Consider the following 22416-nt stretch of genomic DNA (forward strand, 5'->3'; position numbering starts at 1 on the left):
ACGCTACACAGAGCAAACGTGAAACTCCCGAAACTCAGCCCGTCGGAGAGCGTGTTTCGCGTCTTTTCTAGCCTGGACATTTTCGCTGATTTTATTGGAACATCAAGAACATGTTGCTCATGCAAGCCCGCAATGTATACAGTACGTGCTGAGTGGGCTGCGGAAGCAACCTCGTCAGATACGTACGCTGTTACATTTGTAAAAAAAACGTTCTCGCTGTAATACGCGTGAATCCTAATTGCCGTGCAGCTCGCGAAAGAGTGAAACGATGTTTTGTTGCGCCATATTACAAGCCATATTACACCATATTTCAGCATTCATCGCGTAATAATTAGAGTACGCTTTACGGGTACAGCTTTGTGGAACGTAATTTTTGTTTCATGAGCGTTCTTACAATAATGCGTCTTGCTCACAAAAGCGTGCTATCAGAGAGTATAACCTGCAGTATCGTTCAGCGTTTTTTTTGGAAGCTACCTGCGCGATTTTATTCTTGTAACGATGGTGCTTTACAAGCGAAACTGTGCTACTCTTAGTTAAGCCGGTTAGCTACGCCTGCGACGTAAAGGACACTGGCGCGAGTACTGTTTACTTACGTGCCAATACATGTATTATGTGGAGCTGGATGCCTCGTGTCCAAATAAATTTGGGGACGTCAAACACTGCATTGAAAGCACGAAATTCTGACCAGCTGTTGAGGAGCACCGTGCCATTTATTACCTTTTGAAGAGGAAATCTCGAAGGCGTGGATGCCATCAAATCACTAAAGCTTAATACTACGTTGAAAGTGGCAAAGCATGCTGATTGCTTGTGCTTGAAAGCACTACCTTGCACTAGACTTTCGTCAAAAGAAACGCTCAAAGGTATGAAGTGCACCCCCACACAAAGCTCGCGCCTGCCTTCAACCCAGCTGCGTGTCACGCAAATTAGGTTCGTAAAATGAAATAGGTGGGCATCACACTGCAGAATACACGCAGTTAGTGTACTTACTCGCGCATTTTCACTCGGCTCCTAGTTTTTTTGCTTGAATCACAGTTATCCACTCGCGGCGAAGCTGAGAACACCACACCGGCACTATTTCCGTGGCGCGTCGTAATCGTCGCAGACAACGCTAATATCCTCTTGTTGCGCAGCTTGTTTTGGCATCCAAAGACGACGCAGTAGTGCCCAGACGAGCTCTTACACGCTGAAGTGGCGTGAACGGGCACTTTTCCGCACTTTAAAGCCTCAGAACTGCAGCTTGCCCTGTTTACTTGGTGCAGTCCGCACGCGTCTCGGCAGCCCGGTCAGCCCGGCGTTTGGGTGCGAGAGTATCCGCTCGGCTCGCCAGAAGCCTGGGTGCGAGACAGGCGTGCTCTGGTGTATAGCCGGTCTCACTTGCCGTGCGCGATGTTTGTCGTTCAGCGCTGTGTGCGTCCCCTTCCTGTGTGTCCTGTGGTTTTGCGCTGTTTTTTCTGATCATGTACAACCAACAAGCCCAGCTCTCCGCACTTTCGGAATTCATTTCTAGTACAACGGGCCCTTTTGTGTGTTCGCCTACGAATCCGTGTGCCATCGTGAGCGCTATAGCCGGTCTCACTTGCCGTGCGCGATGTTTGTCGTTCAGCGCTGTGTGCGTCCCCTTCCTGTGTGTCCTGTGGATTTGCGCTGTTTTTTCTAATCACGTACAACCAACAAGCCCAGCTCTCCGCACTTTTGGAATTCATTTCTAGTACAACGGGCCCTTTTGTGTGCTCGCCTACGAATCCGTGTGCCATCGTGAGCGCTATAGCCGGTCTCACTTGCCGTGCGCGATGTTTGTCGTTCAGCGCTGCGTGCGTCCCCTTCCTGTGTGTCCTGTGGTTTTGCGCTGTTTTTTCTAATCAGGTACAACCAACAAGCCCAGCTCTCCGCACTTTCGGAATTCATTTCTAGTACAACGGGCCCTTTTGTGTGTTTGCCTACGAATCCGTGTGCCATCGTGAGCGCTATAGCCGGTCTCACTTGCCGTGCGCGATGTTTGTCGTTCAGCGCTGTGTGCGTCCCCTTCCTGTGTGTCCTGTGGATTTGCGCTGTTTTTTCTAATCATGTACAACCAACAAGCCCAGCTCTCCGCACTTTTGGAATTCATTTCTAGTACATTGGGCTCTTTTGTGTGTTCGCCTACGAATCCGTGTGCCATCGTGAGCGCTATAGCCGGTCTCACTTGCCGTGCGCGATGTTTGTCGTTCAGCGATGTGTGCGTCCCCTTCCTGTGTGTCCTGTGGATTTGCGCTGTTTTTTCTAATCATGTACAACCAACAAGCCCAGCTCTCCGCACTTTTGGAATTCATTTCTAGTACAACGGGTCCTTTTGTGTGTTCGCCTACGAATCCGTGTGCCACCGTGAGCGCTATAGCCGGTCTCACTTGCCGTGCGCGATGTTTGTCGTTCAGCGCTGTGTGCGTCCCCTTCCTGTGTGTCCTGTTTTTTCTGATCATGTACAACCAACAAGCCCAGCTCTCCGCACTTTTGGAATTCATTTCTAGTACAACGGGCCCTTTTGTGTGTTCGCCTACGAATCCGTGTGCCATCTTGAGCGCTATAGCCGGTCTCACTTGCCGGGCGCGATGTTTGTCGTTCAGCGCTGTGTTCGTCCCCTTCCTGTGTGTCATGTGGTTCTGCGCTGTTTTTTCCACTCCCCTCCTTCTATCCGTCCTCCTCACCCTCGCTTGCCTTTCCCACCGCATTGATATACTGTGCTGTAAAAGGCTTTGCTCTGATCTGCTAGCCTGTCTGGATAGCCAGGTAGTCAAGACGCTCGCCTTCGGGTCGTGGGTACGCAGGTTCGAATGCCGCCTCGCCAAGAATTTCTATATTTCCCTCTCTTTCTCTCTATTTCGTTCTCTTTCTCTATGTGCTCGTTATCTCAACCGTCAGAGGCATTCCATCCCGCACCGGCGAAATCGGCGTGCGTGTTTTGGGAGCAAAGCAGCAGATGAAAAAGAGCAGAGACGGTAAGAATGCGACGAAGATAGCGCGTGCCGATTCATGATGATGTGAGTTTCTGTTCACACTACCCGGTCAAACGAAAAGCCTGACGAGCTGAGCTCCTAATAAACAACTTCACTTCTGCTCTTGACTCGATTGGTCTTGTACGGATCACTGGTGCTGGTTGTTGTTGGTTGATGTTGATCGCGGATGTTGGTTGATGTTAGTTGATGTTGAACAATGCGGTTCAACAACAAGCAAAACATAATTTGAATGCCTTCGCTCTTGCAGTGCATTCCGCGAGGCATATTCGTCAGCCCTCGGAATATTAAGTGGTGTATGACAGTGCATGTGACACATCCACCGCAGTGTGACGACTAAAGCTAGTTTATATGCCGGCGTTTCGATCAAACATAACGGACGTGCATACACAATGAGACTTCGCTATTTCTCCATCCGTCACAGCCTCACCTTGAGATAATTACACTATGTGCTGATGTATCAAAGGACATGAAAAAAAAAGCCTCTGATCGGAATGTTACATTTTTAGAAGAGTATCTACGAATTGAGGCGCTAATAAGCCGCGGTGCCTCTGCTGCTGCCCATGTTCTGTAGGAGCACTTCTGCGTAGTAATGACATTTGCTCCGACACTGCTGATGATCTTGCTGCCCGTTATCTTTCCATTTCGACCAGCAGCATATGCATCAAAAGACATTGAAGAAAGAAGATATCATTTAGGTATGAACACTTTTCTGTTCTCTTACGATGGAAATTTTATTCGCATCGAAACTCGGCGAGCGATGTCGCAACAGATGCTCTGCCGGTACGTACGTTGCGGAAGTGGCGAAGGTCCGGAGGTCACTCACGTCACTACAGCAGATCTGATGTGACGTCACTACAACTTTCTTTGCCCCTCCTATAGATCTACGTCAGTGTTGGCGCGCTAGCGATCGGTCTCGATCGGGAGAATGGGCATTTAGGTACACTTTGGAAGCGAATAAAATATATTGCCACGCCCGCTTCTTCTTTTATTTTGATGTGTTCGAGTTTGACCAGCAAGGACGGTTATCAACGCTCGACGCTGGCCCCGAAGCAGTGTTCGAGAAGCTTCACGATTTTGGTAGATCGTTTTGTTAAGATTGCGCGCCGCACGCGAATGTTCCAGCTTTCTCGAGAGATAACGCCGCCATCAGCGATATTGCTGGAAAGTTCCATAGCGCCTGTATAAAAGCCGACGCGCTTGACCACTTGTCAGTTGATCGACGGACGACGCCCTGTTCGCCGCTATCATTGTACAGCGTGTATTGCTGTAGTTCTAGTTCTCATTTTCCGGCCACAAGTTCGGCCAAATAAACAGTTTCATCCTGCAAACGCCGACTGCTGTCTTCGTTGACGTCACGACCACGTGACATCTGGTGGAGGTGCTGCTTCTTCCATGATCCGGACGCCCCCGCGAAGCGCTGACCCAAGCCCAAGCCGCGACGAGGACGACGGCAAGGAGAACCCGGATCGTCGAACAAGCCGCAGGCAGAAGGGACTGCCGCCAGAGCACGGGCTCCTTCCCGAAAAAGACAGACAGCCGCAGATCCCAAGATCGACCGCAGCGACGATGACCGACCCCGTGCGGCCTGCGCCGATCCTTCTTCGGCATCCCAAGGAGCCGCCAACCTTCCGCGGGTCGTCGTTTGAAGACCCGGAGACCTGGCTTGAAACATACGACCGTGTCGCCGCCTTTAACAACTGGACCAATGAAGACAAGCTGCGTCACGTGTACTTTTACCTCGAAGACGCGGCCACAACCTGGTTTGAGAATCGGGAGTCCTCAATGCAGACCTGGGATCTTTTCCGCAGCGCATTCCTGCACACGTTCACAAGCGTCGTCCGCAGAGAAAGAGCCGCTTCTTTGCTGGAGACCCGGGTGCAGCTGCCAAACGAAAACGTCACCATCTTCACGGAAGAGATGACTCGACTTTTCCGTCAGGCCGACGCTGCGATGGCGGAAGACAAAAAAGTTCGCCTGCTCATGCGGGGTGTCAAACAAGAACTTTTCGCGGGACTTGTCCGCAACCCGCCCACGACGGTCGCCGAATTCCTCACCGAGGCTACGACTACTGAGAAGACACTGGACATGCGGACGAAACAATACAACCGCTCGACGCTGTCTGCAACCAATTCCGAAGTGCACTCAGTAGCCACCGACGACTTGCGCGAAACCATCCGAGCGATCGTGCGGGAGGAGTTGCGCAAGCTGTTACCTTCGCCGCAGCCTCAAGTGAATTCGATCACAGACATTGTCCGCGAGGAAATCAAAGAGTCACTGGGTGTTCCTCAGCCGGCACCGCCGCAGCTTCAAGCAATGAGCTATGCTGCTGCAGCCCGACGCAACGCCCCCCCTCCTCGCCCACGTCAAGACGTCGCGCCGCCCCAGCAGTTCCGCCGCCAGGCACCACCGCCGCCACCACCGACGTCATACCGCCCGCCAGCCGGTTAGCGATACACACCGAGGAAGACCGACGTTTGGCGCGCCCCCGACCATCGTCCACTCTGCTACCACTGCGGAGAAGCCGGCCACACCTACCGCCGCTGCCATTATCGACAGATGGGATTGCGTGGGTTCGCCGTCGACGCGCCACGTCCACAGCAGAGGGAACGACCACGTGACATCGCCGACTACCTGGCAGGAACGCAGCGGACCTCCCGAGGACCTTCCCGATCGCCGTCGCCAGGCCGCTACGCCTCTCCCCAACGCCGACCATACACTGGCCCAACCCGGGGCCGGTCACCTAGCCCGCATCCGGAAAACTAAGGGCAGCAACCGATGGAGGTGCGGTTGCTGTACGACGAAATACCGAAGACCCTCCGCCGCCGACGCCACCGCCACGACGAAGGCTTCAGGACACGACGCGAACCCCTGACGACGAAACCTCGCGGACCGAAGTAGACCTGACGACGCAACGTGGAAGCAGCGGAACAAACCGACGTAGCCGTGACCCGACGCCACGACCTAACTGCAACGCAAGACGACGAACTAGCGACCTCGACGTTCTTATCGACGGCCACAGCGTCACAGCCCTCGTCGACACCGGAGCCGACTATTCTGTCATCAGTGGACCGTTCGCCACGAAGCTGAAGAAAGTTAGGACAGCCTGGGAAGGCCCCGAAATCCGGACAGCTGGAGGTCACCTCGTAACCCCGGAGGGAATCTGCACAGCGAGACTCACCATTAACGACCGGATTTATCCCGCGAACTTCGTAATCCTGCCGCGTTGCTCGAGAGATGTCATCCTTGGTATGGACTTCTTAGGCCTTCATGGTGCAATCATTGACCTGAGGTCTAAGTCAATAACACTGGCCACGGAAAAGGCACTACCGCCGCACACTCCGCCAAGAAAGCACGCCTTGAATGTGCTGGAAGACCAGGTCACCATTCCCCCTCGCTCCAGCGTCATCATTTCCGTCGGCACTCAAAAATCAGCGGACCTGCAAGGCGTTGTTGAAGGCGACCAGCACCACTTGATGAACCGCAAGATTTGCATCGCAAGAGGAGTAGCAGAGCTGCGGGCTGGGAAAGCAACAGTTATGCTCACGAATTTCAGCAACGAGTACAAGCACGTGAGCAAAGGCACGACGGTCGCCTACATCGAAGAAATCGTAGAAGACAGCAATGCTTTCGGCCTCACCGATTCTCCCGAGCCTACTCCGACGAATAAAGCGCCGCAACCAGCTTTCGACATCAATCCCAGCCTTCAGAAGCACAAACAAGAACAGCTCAAAACCCTGCTCTTGCAATACAAGGACTGCTTTTCGTCGTCGTCAAGAATTCGGCAGACTCCCGTGGCAAAATATCGCATCATAACAGAGGAAAGCGCCAGACCACTCCGTCAGAGCCCGTACAGAGTTTCGACGCGAGAACGCGAGGCCGTGAAGAAACAGGTCGACGAAATTCTACGCGACGACATCATTCAGCCGTCGAAGAGTCCGTGGGCATCCCCGGTGGTGCTAGTGAAGAAGAAGGATGGGACTCTACGTTTTTGCGTCGATTATCGTCGCCTGAACAAAGTCACGAAGAAGGACGTGTATCCCCTTCCCCGGATAGACGACACCCTGGATCGATTACACAACGCAAAGTACTTTTCGTCGATGGACCTCAAGACCGGTTACTGGCAAATAGAAGTCGACAAGAGAGACCGAGAAAAAACTGCTTTCATAACACCAGACGGCCTGTTCGAGTTCAAGGTCATGCCCTTTGGTCTTTGCTCGGCACCTGCGACTTTTCAACGGGTTATGGATACAGTACTGGCCGGCTTAAAGTGGCAGACGTGTCTCGTGTACTTGGACGACGTCGTTGTGTTTTCCTCAAACTTCGACGAACACCTTCGGCGCCTTGAAGTTGTACTTCAAGCAATCAAGACCTCCGGACTCACCTTGAAGCCTGAAAAGTGCCGCTTCGCATACGAGGAGCTCTTGTTCTTGGGTCACGTGATCAGCAAGGATGGTGTTCGCCCGGACCCGCGGAAAACAGCTGCCATCGCTGACTTCCCGACGCCCACCGACAAGAAGGCCGTACGCCGTTTTCTCGGCTTGTGCGCCTATTACAGACGTTTCGTCAAGGAATTTTCACGGATCGCCGAGCCACTGACGCAACTAACGAAGGCCGACGTCGAATTCAGGTGGGAAAGGTCGCAGGTTCAAGCATTTCAAGAACTGAAACGACGCCTGCAGACGCCTCCCATACTTGCGCATTTCGACGAATACGCCGATACGGAAATCCACACCGACGCAAGCAGCGTAGGACTCGGCGCCGTCCTTGTGCAAAAGACCGACGGATTCGAAAGGGTCATCAGTTATGCTAGCCGGTCGCTATCAAAGGCAGAAATCAACTACTCCACAACAGAAAAGGAGTGCCTGGCCATCATCTGGACAACATCGAAGTTTCGCCCCTACCTCTACGGCCGGCCCTTCAAAGTTGTGAGCGACCACCACGCCTTGTGTTGGCTAGCTAACTTGAAGGACCCTTCAGGTCGCCTCGCACGGTGGAGCCTACGACTTCAAGAATTTGACATAACCGTCGTTTACAAGTCCGGAAGAAAACACTCCGACGCTGACTGCCTGTCCCGCGCCCCTGTCGACCCACCGCCGCAGGACGACATGGAGGATGACTGCTTCTTGGGAACCATAAGTGCCGAAGACTTCGCCGAACGACAGCGAGCGGACCCAGAACTCAGAGGCCTTGTGGAATACCTCGAGGGCAGGACCACCGTCGTTCTCAAGGTATTCACGCGAGGACTGACGTCGTTTTTCTTGCGCAACGGTGTTCTCCTTAAGAAGAACTTTTCGTCGCTTCGAGCCGATTCCCTTCTCGTAGTGCCCTCGACATTGCGACCAGAGGTCCTCCAGGCTCTGCATGACGACCCGACGTCTGGACACCTGGGTGTTTCTCGGACGCTCGCAAGAATACAGGAAAAGTACTACTGGCCGCGCCTTGTCGCCGACGTAACTCGCTACGTCAAGACCTGCCGGGACTGTCAGCGACGCAAGACACCGCCGACTAGGCCAGCCGGACTTCTGCAGCCTATCGAGCCACCTCGACGGCCGTTCCAGCAAATTGGGATGGACTTACTGGGGCCGTTCCCGACGTCCAATACCGGAAACAAATGGATCGTGTTAGCTACCGACTACCTCACCCGTTACGCCGAGACAAGGGCCCTACCCAGAGGCAGTGCCGCCGAGGTAGCGAAGTTCTTCGTTGAGAACATCCTCCTGCGTCATGGCGCCCCAGGGGTCCTCATCACCGACAGAGGTACGGCGTTTACGGCTGACCTAACTCAGGCAATACTGAGATACAGCCAAACAAGCCACCGCCGGACCACAGCGTACCACCCACAGACCAATGGCCTCACCGAGCGGCTAAACAAGACCATCGCCGACATGCTGGCCATGTATGTCGACGTTGACCACAAGACGTGGGATGCCATCCTTCCGTATGTGACCTTCGCATACAACACGGCCATGCAAGAAACGACGCAAATGACGCCGTACACGCTGGTCTACGGAAGGAGCCCGGCAACGACGCTCGACGCAATGCTACCAACCGCCACCGACGAAGACGACCTCGACGTTGCCACCTATTTGCAACGCGCCGAAGAAGCTCGACAGCTCGCCCGCCTGCGCATCAAGAACCAGCAGAGGGTCGACAGCCGTCACTATAATCTTCGACGACGCCACATGGAGTACCAACCCGGTGACCGTGTGTGGGTCTGGACGCCGATACGCCGACGTGGGCTCAGTGAAAAACTTCTTCGGCGATACTTCGGGCCATACAAGGTGCTTCGACGTCACGGCGCTCTTGACTACGAGGTCGTCCCGGACGGAATTACGAACTCCCAGCGACGCCGCGCACGACCTGAAGTCGTCCATGTCGTGCGCCTTAAGCCGTTTTTTTGCGCGTTAGCGAACCTGGGGACTCTACTTTTTCCTTTGTTATTGTAATTTATTTGTGTATGCACTTGTTTTTTTCCTTTCCATGTTGCAAGCATCGGGACGATGTTTTTTCAGAGGGGGGCAATGCCACGCCCGCTTCTTCTTTTATTTTGATGTGTTCGAGTTTGACCAGCAAGGACGGTTATCAACGCTCGACGCTGGCCCCGAAGCAGTGTTCGAGAAGCTTCACGATTTTGGTAGATCGTTTTGTTAAGATTGCGCGCCGCACGCGAATGTTCCAGCTTTCTCGAGAGATAACGCCGCCATCAGCGATATTGCTGGAAAGTTCCATAGCGCCTGTATAAAAGCCGACGCGCTTGACCGCTTGTCAGTTGATCGACGGACGACGCCCTGTTCGCCGCTATCATTGTACAGCGTGTATTGCTGTAGTTCTAGTTCTCATTTTCCGGCCACAAGTTCGGCCAAATAAACAGTTTCATCCTGCAAACGCCGACTGCTGTCTTCGTTGACGTCACGACCACGTGACAATATTCTAAGCGTTTGCTGTGTCCGACCCCTCGTGTGGAGTGCCCTTGCATGCAGAGGAAACCCACAACAGGCTTGTTACAGCCTCGAAGTTTGCGAAGTCTTCGTACTGAGTCGGCAAAAAAGGCTGTAAGATACATCAGGATACGATTGTGAGTGTGTGAGGTGAGCTGACAACTACGCACTATTTTTGCCAGATGGACATAAAGACATGTGACGTCCTTTTAAAACATACATGCTATCTGAGAAAGGGCTATCCAATGTCTCAATTTGTGGTGACACCCAAACAGTCATAATCAAACACTGTTTCACATTTCTTCCTACATAAATTTCTAGAAATTCGCTAAAATTCGTGAGAAATTACCATACGAGTCGATAGTTATGCTTCGCTCAGGAAATATTTTCTGTAATAGTTAGTAGTCAATAGTTATATGAATGAACATTCTCCGAAATTTGCAAAGTACGTTGTCAAAGTGTATTTTCCTTGCGCGAACGAAGTAGTTCTTATGCGTAAATAGCCGCTAATAGGCCTGTCACACGGGCGCCTTCAACATTCTTTGAACGAAGGGTCCTTTGACCAAAGCAGGAGGTGCGCTCTCATGAGGGCGTGACACATAGTAGAATGCAGCTTACAGCCGAAGTAGTACGCGGTTCTTTTTCAAATTTTACTAAATCGCCCTGCTCCAATAGAGTAGATATTTTGTTTATTTCGAACTCATAATACTCGCATTTTGTTCATTGAAAGCCGAGTTTCACCATATTTTACAACACATGAACTCTGACCTTCGCGCTCTTATCCAAATGATCGATGATATCCGCGCCGCAAATGTCGCCCAGCCCTTGAAATGCGCACAGGAACGGCAGCAAATCGACGCATTCTCCCGATTTGTCATTGGATGATGCATGTGGAGGTATTGTTACCACTCGCTCGAGTCATCTCTGTCAAGTGTCTTTCTGAGAGCTGGAACGAGCCAGCGGTGACACGTTGTTCGCATGGCACCGCTTCGCAAACATTTGTTATGTGCCGTTTCATGGCTGTCTAGCAAGAATAAGTGAAGTGATGGAATGTTCTCTTCGATACAAAAAGCGACAGCGGAAATTTCCGATTTCTGATAATACATCCGGAGTTCCCTAACTAAACTTTATTTTGGGAATAAGAGAAGAGGTTGCGCTGATGCGGCGGCCCCCATAAAGAGAGAGCCCATACTTGCTGCCGACGGTCGAGGCCAACGCGTCGTCGCGTTTGTAAATGGGAACAACAGCGCGAAGGGAGACAAAGCGCGAGCGAATGGAGACACAGGACCACCCCTTGTGCTTCGTTCCTTCCGCACTGTTTTCGCGATTTGCAAATGTGTGGCCAACTAGCCCAACGAACCACAGTTCGCGATTGCGACACTCTTTTACTTTAAATATGCATGCTCATCAACGAAGAGCTATACTCTGCTTCCCTGCTGTCTGGAGGCTTCGCGTTCTTCACCTTCGTGCCCCCTTCAACAACACTGGCATGCAGTTCGCTAACCGTTGCTTTACTGTCCCTATCTGCAACATCTGAGCCCTTTGTCTTCTGCTCAGTCCTTAAAAGACTGATCTCATTTCCTCAACTAGCGTGCTCCCTGCCCTTTTGCTCAGTGGAGACAGAATTCTGAAAACTAGGCACATTGACATCTCCCAAAGAAACCTCTATAGGCCTTCTCTCATCCGGTCCAATGCACCTTTTGGCTTGTTTGGCTTGTGCCAATCGAAGTTGAAGCTTGAGGTCCCGCTTCTCTCGAGCACAAGCTTCTAACACTGCGGCGTGTTTTGCCTCTAGGTCGGCGCGTCTTGCGGCATGACTTGGCTCGAGATCGGCTTCACGCTCCCCTCTCTTATTCTCCCACTCTTTTCGAACACGTTCCTTGTCGTCCTCAATAAACTTTAGAGCTTGCTTCTCATTGAGCTTTCTCTCCCGAATGACTCTTAATACCTTCTCCCAATCCATCCTTGCAACCCCCGACGACACGTGACTGGGCCAAACGCTGGAAAAATCCTCGCACAGGCTCGCCACTTATGTCACGCATCTCGGGAGCGCTTGCAATGCGGAGTGGAGTTGGGAGAGAGAGAAAGATTTGGGAGACACCGTGTTGGCAAGGCAAACACACCTTATGTCACACACCACGGCAAACAAAATTCACACACTCGAAATCTACAACAAAAAGTAACAAGTGTGAAAATAATAAGTTAGTGTGCAATCACTAACATCACAAGGTATTATAGCTCTGCCTAGCTCCTCCTCACTCGAAAGTCTGGCCACTATGGCCTCTCAGCCAGTCGTGATACCAATGGAACGTTCTTACGGTTCCTGGTGTCCGCTGACACGGTTTGTTTCCAAAGTCGACGCCCAGTCCCATCGTCGAAGCTCCTGTCGACGGCTCAGGGCCACCGTCGTTGATCAGACGCCTCGCTGATCATCTTCATCGCCGATGCTTCGTTCTCAGTCGAGAACACCGGTCTTTTCTAGTTAGGCCTAAATGTCGGCCTTTCCTCAGTGCCACGGGATCCAACTACCTACGTGGCTCTGTGATTGTCGGTGGGTTGCCATCTTCTTGTCAAGCTGGGGCAGTGCCGCATGTGCCTCGAGAGCTGCTGCGATGAGGCTGCCGTAAGCCCGGGAAGCCTCGCTCGGTAGACACCAAGGTCGACGTCCAACTCCCGAACCTCTCGCAACGCTGCCTCTAGAACTGGGCCCTGCTGCTCCCTTCACGGGCGCGACGCTGGCTTGCACAACCTTGCTCTTCCACAACTCCACCAAACAATGACTGCTTGTTCTCCTGGAGTCTCTCACCTCAGTTCGGGTCGCGTGGCACGCGCCTTTCCCCGGCCAATGGCGTGCGCGGACGTGGCGGGCATGCAAACCATCGGGTATTTTTTTTCATTTTCCGCTCGCCATCGACGCATTCCGCCGACCGGCACGCGCCCAGTGCCCCTTTACTCATGACACTCAGCTACCGGGATGATACTCGCGAATCACGTCGAGCATTTCACCGCGCTGATTGTGCGAGAATGCCCGACAACTTCGATGGCCAGTACTCACGTGCAACGTCGCTGGCTAGCACATTTTTTCGTGAGTTTCCTATAGCATGTGCACTTATTGGCACTAGAGCCTCGAGAAGCACCGAAACAGCTCCATCTGTTGAGTCGTCTAAGGATGTGAGTAGCGAGTTCTGGTGCAAAAATTATCGTAATGACTGCAGCATTTCGAGTGTATATGACAGTTAACGTGCCTGAAGACAGAGAGGGCCCGGTTTTTTTTTTCGATAAAGCAAAAAAAAAAACGGCCTAGGCCTTAAATAAAAATATCGCATAATAGAGATGCTGGAGTTAAGCATTATCCCTAATGCTGCGCATTGTCCTCATGAACATGTTGGCTAGGTGATGCTAAAAGCATACAGTTGGCGAGTACGAAACGGCTACGCACTTTCAACCACGTAAACAATAGATGTAAAGCGAGAGATGGTACATATTACCTTAAATGTCATAAATACTTTGAATAATACAGCAGAAACCTTTCCACATGCTGTTACAATAAAAGATCGTGACAGATGATCGGTTATATAGACGGCTCGGGTTAAAGTTTTGGTTTATACTGCTAAAAAAAAAAACTGAAGAAAGATCCAGAATGATGCATTTTTGGTGCTCTACATACGCACCTTACAAGTAAGCCTCAATAGTATTTAATGTTTACATGTTCATCATTTTTATAACACCCCGTTTCCAAGGACAACACGCACTTGTACAGCATTTGAAATCTACAGCGTGCCTGGATAGCCCTGTGGCTAGGACGCTAGCATTCGGATCGTGCGTACGCGGATTCGAAAGCCACGTCGCCAAAATATTTTTCGTTAGCAATTTCTCTCTTTCGCTTTTTTCTCTATTCTGTATTTGTTCCATCGCTCAACAGAGTTATTTTTACATGAATTTCTTTCTTTGTCTCTCCTTCTGTGTACTCACTCTCTTGCCCATCAAACTTATTGCATCCCACGCCGGGCAAATGGGCGTGAGTGCTCCGGGAGCGAAGAAGACAATGAAGAAGAGGACGAACACAGCGCGTGCCGATTTATGATGACGATAACTTTTGTGCACAGCCGGCGGCCTTTCTCAGAGTACAAACAGGTCTGCCGGTAGCATTTCATTAGTTCATTTCATGGTAGTTAGTCATTTCTATAATACTACCGTGCCAAAGTGTTTTCGTCAGGGCTTAACATTTTTTTCCAAAGGCGACATATTTGTAGTATTTCTCATAGTATTTTTAGCAAAACAGCCGTTCTGGATAGATTGTCTCTAGCCCACATGACTAGTTATCACCAAACTACTCTCAATTAGCCCAACTAGCCAAACACCAAAATACTATCAACTAGCCTATTGGGCTAGTTAGGCTAGTTGTTAGTATGTAGGGACATATGTAATGTTGTACACCTTGCTTTCGCTCGGGCTACAGTTAGAGTTGGTACGTTCTAACAAGAAAAAAATAGAAAATGTACGCACGAAATGAACATTGTTTCTGGGAAGTTCGTTTTGAGTTCTGGGGACGTTGATACGGCACGCGAAGCCATGCTTGAAATAAGCAGGAATATAGATAGTACGAGTCGTGCACCTGGAAACCCCAAGGACATTACTTCCCTTGGTTGTGTGGTAGATTTCGGTTGCCATTTCAGTTGCCATAAACGTCTTTAAGCTTACGTATCCAAGGAGGCAACGCAAGCATTATTAATTAAAACATCAAAGGAGATATGTCATGTTGATGTAAAGGTGCAGTTAGCATTATTTGTTTTGCGCTAAAGACAAAATATTGGTTGTTGATATGCGTGCGTATATAAATAGATTTCAGCATCACTTCATGGATAATTGCTGTCGAAGCAAAGCTGGTATAAGCAATTATTATTGCTGGTGTTTGAATTTGAACTACAATAATCAAGGTGCGTATTGTACTCGCCAGTTTAACGCCACGTTAAACTCCTTCACTTGTATAATGCATTTTGTTGTATAATATATAAATATTCTGGCTTATATGCAGGCAACTTGCTTCAGCTTGCTCGCAGATAACGCAGAACAAGATCTACAAAATTATGGCTTCTACTCAGGCAGCCATTTTCAGCTTGCTGTTCATTGTTTCGATTTTCCTAACAGGATCAAATGGTTTGAACGATGTGGAGTCTCGAAGAGATACCTTAGGTAGTTATGTTTACTCGTTTTTTATCGCTCTAGGGTTAAACGTTTTAGTGTTTGCGGGCACTGATGTATAGGCTTAGTATGAGCCACAGTGATATCAATTGTTTGTGAGACATTTTGTGCGGAATCTGGTCATCAGCATAACCTACAAGGGTGGCACTCAAGAATAGCGCAGAGTTTTGCGTAGTTTCTATTGTTCAGTGTAAATAAGAAAAATTATGACAGAATAGCAATTTTTAGTGTCTGAGCTAGATATTGTTCAAAACACGTGTGCGATGCCAGGTTTAAAATGTTTGTATGCTAAACTGAGGATTCTGAAATTTTCTGGCCTTGGGGAACCTCTACGGCTTTTCCACAGTACCGCAGAACCCCTATCATTTAGAGCACATCTCTTAGGCATCCGTTCCCACGTTGAGCGTCGTCTTCGTTGGCCTCGGCGTAACAGATAGACATGTAAAATAAAATCAGAAAAAAAATCCGGGTCCGAATGAGATTTGAACCGGATTCTCGCGTGGCGGTCGAGTATTCTAACACAGAGCGACGCTGGTGCTTGAAACTCATTTGCAAAAAGACCCTATACAAGGTTCATGTCAGATAAAGAATCGCGTTAACCTAGGTAATATAGTGTGGCAAAGAGTGAAACAAGAAATGGGCCTCACACAATACTATTTGAGCAACGTGTGTGTAGTTAAAAGCATCTCGATACAACGCGCTGAGAGGCTTGATAACGCCTCTGGACGTGCTCAACCACCGCAATAACACTGCCAGCGTTGGCCTGTTCTCTTATTTTTAATATCGAAGGCCATCACCGTTGATGTTGAACTTCCGATATTACAAAGACTTGCGATTCCCCCCACACCGCTCCGCGAGTCGCCTAAAGCGCCCGACAACTATGCAGTGCATGCTTCAGGCACCCCGCAGCGTGAACGATGTGGTCACGCAAACGAGGCGCCGGACCTACTGAGGCCTGTTCTTTTTGCACAACAAAAATGCAGGTATGTCGGCAGTACAGCTAAACAGCCTTAGACCAATCGTAAACCTAAGACAAAATGCCCGTGTAGCCAACAGCCGGCACGACGCGACGCCTCTTATTCGTATCAAAGCGCTCGCTGCAAGTTTTGATTACCAAAGCGACATACAACATGGGAAAATCACCGTGAATGAGAACTGAGCCACGTGATTGCCGACGCACCATGAGCCACGAATAAAGCTCCGAGGTACCGTTAATGTCTTTTAAACTGTTTGAACGCTCACGAGCATGAATTACGACCGCTCCGCGAATTCTGTCAGCACGGGTCACCACAAGTTTGATGGCGCGCACTAGACGACGAGTATTCAGTTACCACATGGGTCTCTCGTTACCCTCACACATCCGATCTGCGGTGACTTCGCTAAATGCGAAAATGTATCCGAATTTACTTATCTAAATAATTAAGTTATTATATATTGAGGTAAACCACCAGCGGGTCGCATTCATTCTGGCCGCTCGTGGAACTCCAAGATGTCTCTTAAGGAACCACTGGTTTTCGTTGAAAACCAGTTTAAGTAAACATGCCTTAAGCAATCTTAAATTGCAAAAGTTTAGATAGCTGGGCCGGTTGGTATGGATCCATGGAAGTAAGCAGCGCGAAAATCAAGACGACGCACACAGGAAGGAATGACACGAACAAGCGCCGACTTTCAACTAAGCTTTATTTTCATAAACTTCATTTTATCCCAAGATCCGAAATTTCCTTATCATGTAATGTCACCGACGCTTGACTGGCACATGCTTGCGTCAGTTTGGAAATGTGTGCGGCCTAAGCAAGTTCACGTGCTTTTTGGCTTCTGTGTAAATACAAAATAGATGTAGAACCGAAAACAGGAGTGCATTCGCACTAGTGGCAATGCAGTGGTAAATGTGAACTTGCCGGGCATTTCAACGAATTCCACTGCTCCCGTAATGCCACAGAAAGACACCGCCTTCTCTGCCCACACATATGCACGGTTACATGCCAACGAACTGAAGAAACAACGATGGCGCAGGAAGATACGTAGCTATCGACATGCTTTACAGTGCAACCCAACCTTGTTTCAACCTCTTGATACTTTACGCGGCGGTCCACTTTGGCGCCCAGTCTGCTCAACTTGTTTTGCGCCGATATTAAAACGTGCACATTAGAATGGTAGGCCACTCTCTTGAGTCGGTGAGTGAAAGCATGAATGCATGGTAGTAAAGCAAATTGTTTGCGTGTTTTGTAGTTGGCTTCTGTTGATTAGTGCTGCCTTTTTATTTTTAAGTAGCTTCTCGCAAGGAGCTGGGTTTCCGCAAGAGATGCTCTCTGCTACTCTTAGTTAGGCCCTCGTTAAATTCTGGCTATATCCAGGAAACTAGACGAAAAATGTCGGGTTTGCTGCGTATATATAGCACTTTAAGCGGGACCTGAATAATACTGTACTTAAGAGAAGCTAATTAAAGAGTTGGTAACCAGCCCCATGTAGAAAAATTGTAATGAAGAGAAATATGCCCACTTCTGCCATGTGAACATGCGGCCGCAATAATTTTACGAGTACGTGCTATAAAAAGGAAGTTAAAGAGGTTAGAACATCCGTTTCAGCTGGTTTCAAATTTTCGCGCGGCCTCTTCACCCTTCTCCGCCACAGGGAAGGGAAGGCGTAGCCTGTCATCCTGACTCCGCCCACTTCGGCAACGTGACACGACATCAGCAATTGACGTCATCGGCGAGCTCGATGAGTCACAATGCATTTCCGCTCGCTGTGGCTCCTGGTTGTCTATTGTGTACATTGTCGCACGTGCTCCGTAACTTGACGGGCAGTTTTCGGCTCTTCGGTATTTTTAAACCTTTCTGATAGTTCACAATGCAGCGGCAATGCGTGCTTGCTTTCCAAGATGACTAGTGGGCGCGAAAGAAAAGCGTCGAGAACCCCACTTACCGCGCGTGCATTGGGAAAACCAAGCAAGCGCGACCCAACTGCGCTATTCCCCCTCTCCCTGCTCGATTTTCAGCCGACATCTGAAGAACGCTTCCTCCAGGTGTTACTCATGTCGAAGGCGAAATGCGTGCAGGTGCTACGCAGTGAAGGAATATATGCGCGACAACCCGACAACTGCGTGGCCGAAACCGCATCACCGCAGGGCCAATAAGCAAGATGCAGTTTCGTAGTGGTGGGCGGACACAGAAACCGACGTCAACTTTGTGAGACGTGGTTTAGACCAATCGACGAGCTCAGTGGTACGTCAAGTTGCCGATGGACAAGTTTGCGTCACTGGGCGTACTAGGGGGATTGGTCAGGCGAAGGAAAGAGGCGCGGGAAGTGTTTTTTCTCTAAACAGAGGGTCTGGGCGGCGCGCAGCGCTGTAATATTCGGAAAATGTGATTGCCGTGGTCTACTTTACTAATTGATGAGCTTGCTTTGTTGGTGTAAAAAAAGCCAGAGTCTGTTTACTGGACTATTAAGAAAATAAATAAAGGCAGCATAATGAACCTAAGCCCGCTAAAGAAACGCACAAGAAATTGCTGTTCTACTAAGCATCAGCGACCAAGGCTGGCAGGAGAATCCTTGACGAGATTGGAATGGCCCCTACAAATATGGATAACGAGGAACAACACTGATTCTGGAAACGAGGGCGACCTACATAGTGGGGCCCTTCCCCCGAAACGTACATTCACAGTGCAACGAGGGTAGACGTAAAAGCAGTGCACTAGCCATCTTGAGGAGAGTTTTAAAGATTACATGGACTCCGCCATCTTTGTGAATGCACCGGGGTGGGCGCCTCGGTAAGGGCGGCCATGCCGGTTGTCACGCAGCAAACTGCGGTAGCGTGTTTGACCCAGAGCATTCCCACAGTTACACCCAATCGAGGGAGGCAATCAGAGCTCCCGAATCGGGCAACCTCGCTCGAGAGTATCCCTCTATTCAAGAAGAGATGCCTAGTCCCAATTCACATGTTATCACTTGGTTCGCCGCACACATGGGGCAGAGCGTCTTCGTAGGCTTCCAAAGCCTCAACAAGTTAGCCCACGATGGTGCGCGAGAACTCACGCGCCGGGACGGTGTGGAGCCTTCGGAGGGACAGGAAGGAACTCCGCAGAACGATACACTTCTCACATTTAATGAAATCACCTAACATTACCAACCAGACGGGAGAGTCTACCCTATTCCTCACCCGAAGCTCAGCAGAGTTCAGCCAGCTACTCTGATAATGTCGCAGACAGGGTCTTCCCCGTCGCGGGGCTTCCTCAGTAAGCTATAATCGGACGTCCACCGTGTCTGCCCTGACTGCAGTGAATCAATTCGTTGCATGGCTTACGTGCTCTGGACTAACAACCTTCTCTCCATTGAAGCCGAATGGCAGGAGGCAGTCAGAAGCACGGCACTGTGAAAACATGCTCACGCTATCCAGAAGGCCCAGGAAAGGGCAGACTGTGACGGAGTTCTGTCCTCTACGTGGGCGCGGCCACCGGTTACAATGACCTCCCATTAGGGGGTCCTGTCTGTAACTTCCCAGGATTAAAAAAAAGTTCGCTGTCTGTCTGTCTACCATACATCCATGGTTTCACTCATGACTCAAGACGCTGGCATACCACTATGATGTAGACGTTTTAATCTCGGTGTGAAACAAGTTGAGGAGACCGAGCGTCAAGGTGGACCGCCACGTAAAGAATAATGAGTTTGATTTAAGGTTGGCTTGCACTGTAAAGCATGTCCATAGCTACGTATCTAGCTGCGCCAGCGTTGTTTATTCAATTTCTTTGTCATGTAACCGCGTATATGAGGGGAAGATAAGGCGGTGCCTTAATGTGCGATTAAGGGAGCATTACAGTTCATTGAAAGGCCGGCAAGTTCACGTTTATCGCTGACTTACCGCCACTGTGGTTGTACCCCTCTTTTCGGTTCTACATGCATTTCGTAGAAAGAGAGATGCAAAAAATCAGCTGAATTTCTTGATGCCGCACACATCTCCAAACTGACGCAAGCATGTGTCAGCCAGGCGTCGGTGACACTACCTGATAAGGAAATTTCGTATCTTGGGATAACATGAAGTTTGTGCCATCGGTGTGCTTCGGTTTTTGAGCGAAAAACGACCTGAATTTTTTTTCTTTGCGCATGTACCGCTCGGCTCGGGGATGCATGCATTTAAGTTTTACTTCTCGTTAAAAAAGCTTAGCTAAATGTCAGCGCTTGTTCTTGTCATTCCTTCCTGTGTGCGTCGTGTTGCTTTTCGCTCTGCTTACTTTCATGAAACAATCTTGAAGATGTTACTAACAGCGCAAAAAAGGACGAAGGACCAGGAAGAAACACAGACAAGCGCTGACTTACAACTGAAGTTTATTTCCGAAACGAGACAGAATATAAGGAAGCGGCACGTGGACAAAAAAGATTGCAAAGCACTTATTTGCAAAAAACACAAAACAGTGTTATCAGCCCACATCACTTGCGGTGGTCATGCGCACGGGACATGTATCGAACTTCTTTTTCCATCAAGGCAATGGACGGGACACTCACGCACTTATTGCCAAGTTTCGCCATTTCTGCAGCCTCAATTATTTCCCGCGTTAATTGAGAAGCAGATCGCCCCACCACACAGCACCTCTCGAATAGGGGTTTACACTCAACAGAGTCACACGTGCTGCAATGAAGGGCTAAGTGTCCACTGTTCATTTGCCGAACATTGTTGCTATGTTCGCGCAACCGGTCGTTCACACATCGGCCAGTTTGACCAACACTGCTTTCCGCACGTTAGCGGGATGCTATAGATCACGCCCTCTACACATTCCGTGTAACGGTTCCGATGCTTCACCTGGCAACCAGGTTCCTTCTTTTCTAGAGAAGTGGTTTTTGCAGCCAACCTGGAAAGCGTCTGGGGGGCACTAAATGCCACGCGAACATTAACGCGTTTGGCTATCTTTTTTAGACCGTGGGAAACACCGTGGACATAAGGCATAACGGCCGTCTTCATTTTGGTACAGTAAGGAGTACCAGATCCCCGCTCACCGAGGTTATGGTGAGACTTGATACTTTTTAGTATAGTCTCAGCCACCGAAACGACCACATGCCTTGAATAACCCGCATGACCACCGCAAGTGATGTGGGCTGATAACACTGTTTTGTGTTTTTTTGCAAATAAGTGCTTTGCAATCTTTTTTGTCCATGTGCCGTTTCCTTATATTCTGTCTCGTTTCGGAAATAAACTTCAGTTGTAAGTCAGCGCTTGTCTGTGTTTCTTCCTAGTCCTTCGTCCTTTTTTGCGCTGTTAGTAACATTACGGATCACCAACTTGCCCAACGAATCGCTCTCTTAAATCTTGAAGAGTGGGGATGCCCCTACAGCGAATTAGTTGTCAAGAGAGGTTAACTTTCAATGTGAGCTTTTCCTGAGCATTTGATTAACGTTTGTAGGGTCGCGTCAGCCAAATTTCTTATTCCAATGTCACGGGTTCTCTCATTTCTTACCCGCTACAATATTACTTCCTAAATGTTTTTTTTTTTGTTTTTGTGGGTTTCAATTATATCGTAGCGATCTTCGTAAGCGCCACTAATGGTTTATGTAGAAAGCGCTAATAACGGCCTTCTTAACAGAACAGTTTAGGAAAATTATTTTAAAGTTTAGGGGAAACATGGAAGCTAAAATATCAACAACGTGAATTCACGTTGATTTGACCTGCGCCCATTTTGTCTACACCATGAACTTGGTAACATGAAGAACGTGAAAGAAATTCCCGGCGCACAACGTAAAGCTATAAAAGTCCATTATCTTGGCTAGGTGTTTCTTCCCGGAGTTTCTCTTTGCTTGCTACTTTCAACACATACCGGCAACTAACCCATAAGTGTGTGCTTGACTCGTTTGAAGGATAGACTTCTTTGTTATACGTTCTAATGTGAGAGGTCCCAAAACATCTGTGAAGCATAACCTTGTCAACCTACGCCCGTTTAAGCGCTTCGACAGCTGAAGCTATTCGTTCACAGTACCCAAAAAACATGAGACACATACCTATCAGTTGCACATAGGCACATGTGTGTGGACAGAATGCACATACCTGTCAGTTTTCGCTGTACATCTGGTACCTAAGAGCAATGAATGTTTCACTCATTATTTTTCCAGGTTGCAACAAGCGAATGGATCGTTGCCGATACTCGGAAAGTAAGAGTTTTCTCATCATTATACGCACTGCGTTTTTGGTAGTCCATATTTGTAGCTAAGCAGCCACAGTGACCTCAGTGTAGTGTGTCTATTAGTCTACAAGTAGCAGCGTAGCACGCCATCCTCCAAGACTTTTCCCGGTTTGAAGCGCCCCT

At 49.5% G+C, this 22416-nt stretch overlaps 1 long non-coding RNA gene across 1 annotated transcript in view; it reads left to right on the forward strand.

Moving 5' to 3' along the window:
- Window positions 1-3542: 3542 nt before the first annotated feature.
- The window catches only part of LOC119373799 (uncharacterized), a 40711-nt gene continuing 21837 nt past the window's right edge, over window positions 3543-22416 (forward strand). The window contains exons 1-3 of the long non-coding RNA XR_007414325.1: window positions 3543-3685; window positions 15077-15121; window positions 22223-22261. This is a non-coding gene — a long non-coding RNA (uncharacterized LOC119373799). The remainder of the gene's footprint in view (window positions 3686-15076; window positions 15122-22222; window positions 22262-22416) is intronic.

This window comes from Rhipicephalus sanguineus, chromosome 11, assembly GCF_013339695.2.
Source record: "Rhipicephalus sanguineus isolate Rsan-2018 chromosome 11, BIME_Rsan_1.4, whole genome shotgun sequence".
Lineage (NCBI taxonomy): Eukaryota > Metazoa > Arthropoda > Arachnida > Ixodida > Ixodidae > Rhipicephalus > Rhipicephalus sanguineus.